Source organism: Rhyacophila brunnea, unplaced genomic scaffold, assembly GCF_057557595.1.
Source record: "Rhyacophila brunnea isolate RB1 unplaced genomic scaffold, BYU_Rbru_1.0 scaffold_3, whole genome shotgun sequence".
In the NCBI taxonomy this organism is placed as follows: Eukaryota; Metazoa; Arthropoda; class Insecta; order Trichoptera; family Rhyacophilidae; genus Rhyacophila; species Rhyacophila brunnea.
This window is the reverse complement of record NW_028232965.1, coordinates 58,818,290-58,829,988: the sequence shown is the minus strand read 5'-3', so window position 1 is coordinate 58,829,988 and position 11,699 is coordinate 58,818,290. Positions and strand designations below refer to the sequence as shown.

Sequence of the window (11,699 nt, the reverse complement as noted above, 5' to 3'; positions counted from 1 at the left end):
ACCTAACCTAACCTAACCTAACCTACCTAGCTCCAAATTTCTAGAAATTCTAAGTCTTAGAACTTTTATAGAACTTATTTAGTACAAATATAGAACTTTTTTCCTCCAAATCTATAGTACATAACCTAACCTAACCTAACCTAACCTAACTTGCTCCAAAATCCTAGAACTTCTAAGTCTTAGAACTTTTATAGAACTTATTTAGTACAAATATAGAACTTTTTTCCTCCAATTCTATAGTACATAACCTAACCTAACCTAACCTAACCTAACTTGCTCCAAAATCCTAGAAATTCTAAGTCTTAGAACTTTTATAGAACTTATTTAGTACAAATATAGAACTTTTTTCCTCCAATTCTATAGTACATAACCTAACCTAACCTAACTTGCTCCAAAATCCTAGAACTTCTAAGTCTCAGAACTTTTATAGAACTTATTTAGAACATTTATAGAACTTTTTTCCTCCAATTCTATAGTACATAACCTAACCTAACCTAACCTAACCTAACTTGCTCCAAAATCCTAGAACTTCTAAGTCTCAGAACTTTTATAGAACTTATTTAGTACAAATATAGAACTTTTTTCCTCCAATTCTATAGAACATAACCTAACCTAACCTAACCTAACCTAACCTAGCTCCAAATTTCTAGAAATTCTAAGTCTTAGAACTTTTATAGAACTTATTTAGTACAAATATAGAACTTTTTTCCTCCAATTCTATAGTACATAACCTAACCTAACCTAACCTAACCTAACTTGCTCCAAAATCCTAGAACTTCTAAGTCTCAGAACTTTTATAGAACTTATTTAGTACAAATATAGAACTTTTTTCCTCCAATTCTATAGAACATAACCTAACCTAACCTAACCTAACCTAGCTCCAAATTTCTAGAAATTCTAAGTCTTAGAACTTTTATAGAACTTATTTAGTACAAATATAGAACTTTTTTCCTCCAATTCTATAGTACATAACCTAACCTAACCTAACCTAACTTGCTCCAAAATCCTAGAACTTCTAAGTCTCAGAACTTTTATAGAACTTATTTAGAACATTTATAGAACTTTTTTCCTCCAATTCTATAGTACATAACCTAACCTAACCTAACCTAACCTAACTTGCTCCAAAATCCTAGAACTTCTAAGTCTCAGAACTTTTATAGAACTTATTTAGAACATTTATAGAACTTTTTTCCTCCAATTCTATAGTACATAACCTAACCTAACCTAACCTAACCTACCTAGCTCCAAATTTCTAGAAATTCTAAGTCTTAGAACTTTTATAGAACTTATTTAGTACAAATATAGAACTTTTTTCCTCCAAATCTATAGTACATAACCTAACCTAACCTAACCTAACCTACCTAGCTCCAAATTTCTAGAAATTCTAAGTCTTAGAACTTTTACATACATACATACATACATACATACATACATACATACATACATACATACATAGATACATACCCACATACATACATACATACATACATAGATACATACATACATAGATACATACCCACATACATACATACATACATACATACATACATACATACCCACATACATACATAGATACATACATACATATATATATACATAAATACATACATACATACATAGTACATTTATAAATATAGTACACATTTATAGAACATTGAGAGAATTCCAAAGTTAAATCTCAAGAACTAGACCTCACATGTGCTCACGTGACATTAGGTCACATTCAACGTACCTCGCGTGACATCAGGTCACCTTTGAATAACTTCAATTGACCTCACGTGATATTACATGACGTGAGGTGACCTCACCTCACCTCACCTCACCTCACCCGACAACGTGAACTGATGTCACCATACATACATGCATGCATGCATACATACATACATACATACATACATATACGCATGACACTTGCATACATACACAAATAAATACACATATCACACTTAATATTAGATAAATACACCTGATCGACGACCGTACGATACCCGCCTAATGTGTGTATTGTATTATTTATATTGCTGTTGTCGAGACCCGATATCCATAATCGATCACTCTCTCTCTTTGAAATACTGCCCGTTGTCGACAGACAAAATAATTATTTCCGACGTGATGCGATATGATATCTGCAAAATAAACGCACACAATTCATAAATATAACAATAACTGTAGCAGAAGACTCCGGGATAATGCGTGTAGGTGCGCTTTGAAACGCCGCAATTTGCCGCGTACGAAGATAGCGATGCTGTAATTCATGCTGCCTATTTCATCGGAAGGGTGATTACTACTTAACTGTCATTCCGAAATACGAGTTTTCGCATGACGGTATTACGGTAAACCCTATACGTAATTATTCAAGAACGGTCGATCGTCGCGGCCTATATATTGTATATCGAATGAGCGAGTCTCTTATCATTTTAAATGTGCATAATTGTAGGTAGGTAGGTACGCGGTCACAGACGGCCGTTGCGCCGTGCCCTTTTCGGAAAGATGGTAAAACACATGCGGCAAAGAGCGAACGCTTCGCTCGTTTGACCGTGCACAATTGCGTTATATAACCGTAGTCATTCAATATACTAGGCTTACGGATCGATTTAGCGGCGCATTATCTAGTAATTACTAATTGTCCGACGGCGAAGTCGTCATTTGTTGCCGGCTGTCAAATGAGGAGACGAACGCGGCCGGCCCATAGACAGCAGACCGGAGAAGAGAATTGTCTATGCCGACGATTGTTTATCGATAATTTCATGATGAGCTAAAAATCTGCAAACCGCCTGATAAATATCTATAATTTATGAGCTTATTTATCGTCGTGTTTGCAGAATTTTATCTGACACCGTCGACCTTTCGAACGTCATTCGCAAAAAAAGTGGGGAAAATTTCAACGACAGATAAAAATCTGAAAACCGTTTTTTAAAATTCTATAATATACACGAATATTTATCGCGGTGATTTCGAAATTTTACGAGTCACCTGTGATTTTTAAACGTCATTCGTAAAAAGTGGGGAAAAATTCGGGAAAACTTTATCGACAGTTAAAAATCTTAAAACTATTTTATAAAATTCTATTATCCATGTGATTATTTATCGTGGTGATTTTAGAATTTTGCGTCGCACCGTCGATTTTTAAACGTCACATATTGAAAATAACAAAACCGGGTAATACTTCATCCGACGGCCGAATGCGCGAACGACACGGCGTAAATAACGTCCGCGATAATATTTAACACTCATAATAATCGAGCGGGTATCGAATCTCTCGATTTCCCGTACGACGGACATTATGAAGCCTCCTAAAGTCACGTCCGCAGTACACTTTTTCATAAGCCGATTTGAAAATGATTCTCGCGGTCCGAGGGGGCCCGAAGAGTGTGCGGTCGCGACGCAGACCCGTTTCGGACGATAATCACTTGCATATTCCGAAGTTTGAACGCCGCTCGTCTTTTGACGGGTCAGTTTAAAAGTTTGCAGAGTTATGCCGATTACAGAGTCGCTATGACTTTGTATAACGTAGCTGAGCGTTGACCGACTTTCCCGATAACTTTGATAAATCTCGAAACCACGTGAAATGGGTGCATTTAAAATGATAAGTGACACGCCCGATGAATATATTTATGCGGCAATGTCAATATGAAGCGGGATAAATAGACATATAAAATATAATCCGTAGCCTTGAATTCGAATCGCATCACGCTTCGCGCGAGAAGTCACGTGGGCGCGTCGCTGCGCGCTGCCATCTGTCGGGTGAAATATGCGTCTCGAAAAAGAAGAATGATCGTGTATCCCCCGTTACAGATTACCTACCTACCTACCTAAATATTGATGAATCGTATAATATATAAATATATATACTCGAGTTCGTGATAAATAATCGTTCATAATTGAGTATTAGATCTCCCGATTAGAAGAAAAACCAATTTCTAAATTGTGATGCCGGCGGCCGTGTCTTCGGTGACCGGTCTTCTGAATTGACGAAAGATTTTGACAAGATTAATGCAAAATGTATCTCGTACAATTTGATAATTCACCGCGTCATAATATGCGGAACCCTGACAGCGATTTCCGATTTTTAACGGCCCGTTTACTAAACTTAAGTCGGATCTGCAGTAATCGGCTATTCTAGGATCTTATAATATTAATTGTCGTCGACTGCGGCCGACGATGCGTGCGACCGTGGTGCGTGAACGCTTATGACGATACGCATTGACATAATCCAGAGTTTAAACGTTTTCCGTCCTCTAATAAGATAGTTAAATTGGATTGCAAAAGTGTCTTGTTCCTCTCGCCTTTGCGCTATACCGAGTCATAGCGCTCTCGGACGGGAGAATGAGAGAAATGAAATAAACTTCGGATCGAAGCGAATCGAGCGCATTTAAAATGATAGATTACACGGCGAACGGTCATACTGAAGCCGTAATGTCAATATCGAGCCGGAAAAATCAATATTCTCGGCGTTTTTGCGAAAATCATCTAGGAAAATTTGAATTTAGCCTCCGTTCGCGCCACCGCCGCCGCTGTCACCTGGCGGATTGAACGGTTACTTCGCAAAATATGCCATAATAAATTTAATTATCACCAGACGACCGACGGCCTGATCCGTCTGGCTGGCGCCTGCCTGATGAAGGATACCGCCTAATGCTCCGTTTCCCTCATGACTATTAATTATACCCGCCCGCCCGTTCGATAGATTAATAATATAATTTACAGGTAATTATACCTAAGGCGGCGGGAATAATGCATAAATATAGCTATGATGTCACCATATTATCTTCCTAGATATATATTCCGATGTCATTATGATAGATCTAGATTAAGATTAATATTAATATTAATATTATATTATATGCGGGTAATCATGCCCATGACCGCTGGAGTGATGCATAAATACAGCAATGTTTCGAGGTGTTTGATGGATACGAAATACCTACCTACCTACCTACCTATATTGTTCATTGTCGACAGACAAAATATCAAGACATTACATCAGAACAGCCTTGAAAACGCAACCTCCCAGTATAATAAGACATGTACGAAGACGCAATAACGTCATACCGCATTCAGTCGATGAACCTATGAAAAATCAAAAATACATGAAAAATAATAGGCCGAGCAGACGTCCGATCTCTGCGGAGGTTTTTTTTACCGCCCGCCCTCCTCACCGATGGACCCGGGGACCAGCGGTATGAATGGTGGGATACGGCCTCGCATACGCGAGAATGTTTCCAACTTTTCCAGTTTTCGCCCTAACTTCCAGAATATCGTGTGAAACCCTTCTGTGGGGCGTTATATGCCCGCGGGCGCATGAACTCGGTGACGGATCGACCTTTAACATGTGACTCTTGACTTAACCGGCGATCGATCGGCCATACAAAATTTTGACACGTCAGCTTACGCGTCCGCCGTATTTCGATATTTATCAAACGAATACAACGCGAGTCAAGGTCGGTCAAAAAGAGACCGTAAAAGAAGAGGTTAATTAAAGCGAGATATGCTATCGTGTGGGCAAAATGACACAATCGCGAACGGTGCTCGCGGCATTTATTTTTCAAATTTCAACAATAACATATCGCCGATCTTCCTGGAGGCGCCGAGTTTTCGAATATATATGCGACGCGCGCATCGCCACTTCGCCTCGTCATTCGCTGGCTATTTTGAGATACCTCCCCGAAAGCATAGACACTAGAGGTGTGACCGCGCCCCTTCTCTCTATATTTATGGTCAGCGCTCGCCGTGCTTATTCAAATTGTGAGCGACGGCGACATCTGTGTGTCGCTAAACGAGATGACTTGACACATTGACATTGTATCCGTCGTCGATTGCATTATTTGACAATCCGATCGACAATAAAATTATTACTGTATGATTGTCATACGATTGCTTTAAATACTTATTCATTTCAATTTACATCGGACATCACAGCTGTCATTTGCATACTAACCTAAAATATCATTATGATGCATTATCTCATGCATTACGATTCAACAATAAATTATTGTACCTATATGTACCTATATGAGAGAATTGCATAGATGATATTTATTATACGTTACCCATCTTATAGTACCTGCTTATTCATTTCAATGTTCGTAGACGTCAGATTATGTCGACGATTGTCATTGTCGTGTCGGTCGAATACTTCGACTCTCATCTTCATACCTACCTACCTACCTATCTTATAATTATAATATCCTTATATTTGGTTACGTCCCCCATATCGATAGATGCTTGCTTTAAATAATAAAATTATTCATTCTAATCTGCCTCGCGTAAATGAATATGTCAAACTGACATTTGCGATCGATGTTGACCTATACATAATAAATTATTATTGCCCTGTAAATAAATAAATAAATAAATAAATTTATCAAAGCATATTTAGATACAATTATTAAAGTTTAATTATATTATTATTATTAACTATTAAACAATAATTAATGGCAGGCTGAATTTTGAGAATACATAACCGATTAGTTTTATATTGACTGTTAAGTATTTCCGTATCCGCAATACTGACGACATCTCTTGAGAAATACTTGAAACGGCTTGTTCACGTGTCTTAAATTAATTCAAGTAAGCGCGCACAGATGGCGGGACATCTCTCTCGGGTCTCTGATCGAACTCATTTGACACATCATAACCTAACTATAAAATTGCATTTGACAATCGATTCAACAATAATTATTATCGTATGAGAGAATATAATATAGGTAGACACCTTATTATTGCATTCACCACCCGTCTCGATTGCTATTGTGTGCATTATGTGTAGATGCTATTCCTAATCTAGCTTTTGCATTTGACATTCGATTGATGCACTATTAAATCAACAATCACTGTATAAAAAGACATACGTAATGATCGGAAGACCACACACATAATATATGCTATTGTGTTCCTATATGATGCATTATCCATACTGAGCCTCCTCGATGCTCTCCGAAAACATCGACTGTCATTCGCACGCATACCTAACTTATGATTATATTAACCTTGTTTATAAGATAGATATACATTATTAGGTTAAAGCCGCTTCGTGATCGTGCTATCTCATAACTGTCCATCGGCAATTTCAATAGATACTCGCTTTCGTCAATCACATTAACTCCGCGAGATATCGCGTACAATTTTTGACAGGTGAAAATCATAAGCGCATAATGTTCCTCGATTTCATTTTGTTTTACCTTATGTGATATAATTAGATATCGCTTGATACCATTGAACATTAAATGATCACTCAAATAGCATTCTAAAGGTTTACGAGAGCATTAAAGTTAGATGAATATCATAGCGTTGAAACGTCAAAGTGACATATCGTGAGGTAGCGAGTATTTACATAAAAAAAATGGATCGAGTAACCCTGACTGCCTACAGGGATACTCTAACATGTTAATGATAAATGTTGTTATATTATTTAGATAAAATAAAATAACAACACATTTAAATTCACATTAATTATTATATTAATTAGAAATATTACTATCAAGTGTTGGAAATTAAACATTTCAACATGTATATATTCTATATGATTGCCTCAAGGTTTTTGACTGATTTTCATATCATATTAAATGATACGCTGAATTTTGAGATTACATAAAAATACATGACCGATAAGACCGTTAAGACCGTATTGACCGTTTTCCGTTTCCGCAATACTTACGATACGACGACATCTCTTGAGAAATACTTGAAACAGTTTGTTCTTTTTTCTTAAATTAATTCCAATGAGTACTCACAGATGGCAGCACTAATTTGACACATCATAACCTAACTATAAAATTGCATTTGACAATCGATTCAACAATGAAATTATCGTATGAGAATATAATATAGGTAGACCTTATTGCGTATAATATGATAATTTATACATTACCCGCCCTCTAGCACCTGCCTACTTGTTCATTTCAATGTTCGTAGACGTCAGATTGTGTCGACATTAATTGCTATTGTACCTATGTATTACGTGTGGATGGATGCTATACCTAATCTAGCTATTGCGTTTGACATTCGATCGATGCACTACAAAATCAACAATTACCACATATTATATGCTATTGTGTTCCCATATGGTACATTACTATCCATACTAAGCCTCGGTGTGCTCCGAAAACATCGACTGTCATTCATTCATTCACACGCATACCTAACTTAAGATTAATAACCTTGTTTATAAGATAGATATACATTATTAGGATAGAGCCGCCTCGTGATCATGCTATCTCATAACTATCCATCGGCAACTTCGATAATTATTAACTCCGCGAGACATCGCGTACAATTTTTGACAGGTGAAAATCATCGTAACCGCATAATGTTCCTCGATTTCATTTTGTTTTACCTTATGTGATATAATTATATATCGCTTGATACCATTGTACATTAAATGATCACTCAAATGGCATTCTAAAGGTTTACGAGAGCATTAATTAATGTTTTATACATTTCATAGCGTCGAAACGTCAAAATGACAGTTCGACATCGTTGCAAGTATTGCGATATAGATAAAAAAAATGGATCGAGTAACCCTTACTGCCGACAGGGATACTCTAACATGTTAATGATAAATGTTGTTATTTTATTTAGATAAAATAAATAATAACACATTTAAATTCATATTAATTACTATATTAATTAGAAATAATATCATCAAGTGTTGGAAATTAAACATTTCAACTTGTATATATTCTATATGATTGACTCAAGGTTTTTGACTGATTTTCATAACATATTAAATGATATTATAATTTATGACATGATTATTATGACAATATAACATATGTCATTATATAATTTCCGACATAGTTAATACAATTTCTAACACATGTTTATATGTAAATGTAGTTGATAAATTTCTGTGAGTAATATCTTTGAATTTCTACAAGCTTAATGAAAGTTCCAATAATTTTAATGTAATATCTGAGATGTTTATATGTTGATAAATTTTAAGTATATTTATTATAATTTCTATGAGTAATTTCTTTGAGTTTCTACAAGTTTAATGAAAAATCCAATAAATATAATATAATTACAAACAATTTTAATGAAATTTCCAATAAATAAATATAATTTCTATGAAGATTAATGTAATTTCTATGATGTCTATATGTTTATATAGTAGGTATAAATTCTAACAAGTTTAATAAAATCTCTTGTAAATTTAACAAAATTTCTCACATGTTTATATGTAAAAATAGTTGACATAAATTCAAATATATTTATTATTATATCTAACAAGTTAATTATAATTTATAATATATTAATTATAACTTCAAACAAGTAAATTAAAATTTCTAAGAAGTTAATTATAAACTCTAATGTATTAATTAATATTTCTAACAAGTTATATATAATTTATAATATATTTATAATAATTTCTAAAGATAAAACTTCTAACAAGTTATATAAATTTTCTAACTAGTTAATTATAATTTCTAACAAGTAAATTATAATTTCTAACAAGTTAATTATAATTTCATATATATTAATTATAACTTCTTACAAGTTTTACAAGATAATATAATTTATAACATGTCTTTAAAACAATATAATACAACGGGATAAGATATAATGTAACCAACCAATGTAACATAACAATTATCACGTACCTACAGCCCAACCTAACCTAACCTAACCTAACCTAACCTAACCTAACCTAACCTAACCTAACCTAACCTAACCTAACCTAACCTAACCTAACCTAACCTAACCTAACCTAACCTAACCTAACCTAACCTAACCTAACCTAACCTAACCTAACCTAACCTAACCTAACCTAACCTAACCTAACCTAACCTAACCTAACCTAACCTAACCTAACCTAACCTAACCTAACCTAACCTAACCTAACCTAACCTAACCTAACCTAACCTAACCTAACCTAACCTAACCTAACCTAACCTAACCTAACCTAACCTAACCTAACCTAACCTAACCTAACCTAACCTAACCTAACCTAACCTAACCTAACCTAACCTAACCTAACCTAACCTAACCTAACCTAACCTAACCTAACCTAACCTAACCTAACCTAACCTAACCTAACCTAACCTAACCTAACCTAACCTAACCTAACCTAACCTAACCTAACCTAACCTAACCTAACCTAACCTAACCTAACCTAACCTAACCTAACCTAACCTAACCTAACCTAACCTAACCTAACCTAACCTAACCTAACCTAACCTAACCTAACCTAACCTAACCTAACCTAACCTAACCTAACCTAACCTAACCTAACCTAACCTAACCTAACCTAACCTAACCTAACCTAACCTAACCTAACCTAACCTAACCTAACCTAACCTAACCTAACCTAACCTAACCTAACCTAACCTAACCTAACCTAACCTAACCTAACCTAACCTAACCTAACCTAACCTAACCTAACCTAACCTAACCTAACCTAACCTAACCTAACCTAGCTCCAAATTTCTAGAAATTCTAAGTCTTAGAACTTTTATAGAACTTATTTAGTACAAATATAGAACTTTTTTCCTCCAATTCTATAGTACATAACCTAACCTAACCTAACCTAACCTAACTTGCTCCAAAATCCTAGAAATTCTAAGTCTTAGAACTTTTATAGAACTTATTTAGTACAAATATAGAACTTTTTTCCTCCAATTCTATAGTACATAACCTAACCTAACCTAACCTAACCTAGCTCCAAATTTCTAGAAATTCTAAGTCTTAGAACTTTTATAGAACTTATTTAGTACAAATATAGAACTTTTTTCCTCCAATTCTATAGTACATAACCTAACCTAACCTAACTTGCTCCAAAATCCTAGAACTTCTAAGTCTCAGAACTTTTATAGAACTTATTTAGAACATTTATAGAACTTTTTTCCTCCAATTCTATAGTACATAACCTAACCTAACCTAACCTAACCTAACTTGCTCCAAAATCCTAGAACTTCTAAGTCTCAGAACTTTTATAGAACTTATTTAGTACAAATATAGAACTTTTTTCCTCCAATTCTATAGAACATAACCTAACCTAACCTAACCTAACCTAACCTAGCTCCAAATTTCTAGAAATTCTAAGTCTTAGAACTTTTATAGAACTTATTTAGTACAAATATAGAACTTTTTTCCTCCAATTCTATAGTACATAACCTAACCTAACCTAACCTAACCTAACTTGCTCCAAAATCCTAGAACTTCTAAGTCTCAGAACTTTTATAGAACTTATTTAGAACATTTATAGAACTTTTTTCCTCCAATTCTATAGTACATAACCTAACCTAACCTAACCTAACCTAACTTGCTCCAAAATCCTAGAACTTCTAAGTCTTAGAACTTTTATAGAACTTATTTAGTACAAATATAGAACTTTTTTCCTCCAATTCTATAGTACATAACCTAACCTAACCTAACCTAACCTAACTTGCTCAAAAATCCTAGAACTTCTAAGTCTCAGAACTTTTATAGAACTTATTTAGAACATTTATAGAACTTTTTTCCTCCAATTCTATAGTACATAACCTAACCTAACCTAACCTAACCTAACTTGCTCCAAAATCCTAGAACTTCTAAGTCTTAGAACTTTTATAGAACTTATTTAGTACAAATATAGAACTTTTTTCCTCCAATTCTATAGTACATAACCTAACCTAACCTAACCTAACCTAACTTGCTCCAAATTTCTAGAAATTCTAAGTCTTAGAACTTTTATAGAACTTATTTAGTACAAATATAGA

The 11,699-nt window shown here is 34.6% G+C and overlaps 1 long non-coding RNA gene across 1 annotated transcript; it reads right to left on the bottom strand.

Annotated features, from left to right (window-relative positions):
* Positions 1 to 348: 348 nt before the first annotated feature.
* Positions 349 to 11,008, bottom strand: LOC147068631 (uncharacterized). The gene is made up of 4 exons (XR_015071360.1): positions 10,884 to 11,008; positions 10,415 to 10,765; positions 875 to 1,352; positions 349 to 746 (listed from the first exon to the last, which is right to left on the bottom strand). It is a non-coding gene; the product is annotated as an uncharacterized LOC147068631 (long non-coding RNA).
* Between the last annotated feature and the right edge of the window lie 691 nt (positions 11,009 to 11,699).